The sequence below is a fragment of the Papaver somniferum genome, chromosome 11 (genome assembly GCF_003573695.1).
Source record: "Papaver somniferum cultivar HN1 chromosome 11, ASM357369v1, whole genome shotgun sequence".
Lineage (NCBI taxonomy): Eukaryota > Viridiplantae > Streptophyta > Magnoliopsida > Ranunculales > Papaveraceae > Papaver > Papaver somniferum.
The window spans coordinates 136,859,935-136,860,670 of NC_039368.1; the positions used below are offsets into that span (position 1 = coordinate 136,859,935).

Genomic DNA, 736 nt, shown 5'->3' on the forward strand with positions numbered 1-736 from the left:
TTTTAGGGAAAGAAAATGAAAACCCCTATTTCCATGTTAGGGACTTTGAGGAAATTTGTAGTACCCTAAAAATTAGAAACCTTGATGATGATGCTTTGAAACTCAGGTTATTCCCCTTTTCCTTGAAAGATAAAGCCAAATCGTGGCTATATAGTTTGGCTTCCGGATCAATTGAAACATATGAACAACTTACATATGCCTTTTTGAACAAGTTTTTCCCCAGGAACAAAACATCATCTATTAGGACGCAAATCTGCACATTTTCTCAACAGGAGGGAGAATCCTTGTATAGGTATTTGGAAAGGTTCAATGATCTATTAGCCCAATGTCCTCATCATGGTTTAGAAAAGGTTAGGTTAGTTCAAATCCTTTATGAGGGTTTAGATTATCCCACTACAACCACAGTAGAATCTATGTGTACAGGTGGGTTTGAAAACCAAACTGTTGATGATGCGATGACATATTTGCATGAAATCGTCGAAAATACCCAACAATGGGAAAGTAATAGGGGACCCCATAAAAAAATTCTTCTAGGCAGAGGAAACATTAATAGGGTAGAAGGAAACTTTGAATCAGATGCCAAAATTGCTGCTATAGCGAAAAGGTTAGAAGCTTTAGAAGTGGGTCACACTAGTGGTAGATTAGAGCCTTTTTGGGAAGGAAAGAATAATGAAGAGAAAGCCAATGCTCTCTATAATAACACTAGATTCGATAACCGTCAGAAGTTTGACCCATA

At 37.2% G+C, this 736-nt stretch overlaps 1 pseudogene; it reads right to left on the reverse strand.

Annotated features, from left to right (window-relative positions):
• Positions 1-243: 243 nt before the first annotated feature.
• On the reverse strand, positions 244-343 carry LOC113325496 (annotated as a pseudogene).
• Between the last annotated feature and the right edge of the window lie 393 nt (positions 344-736).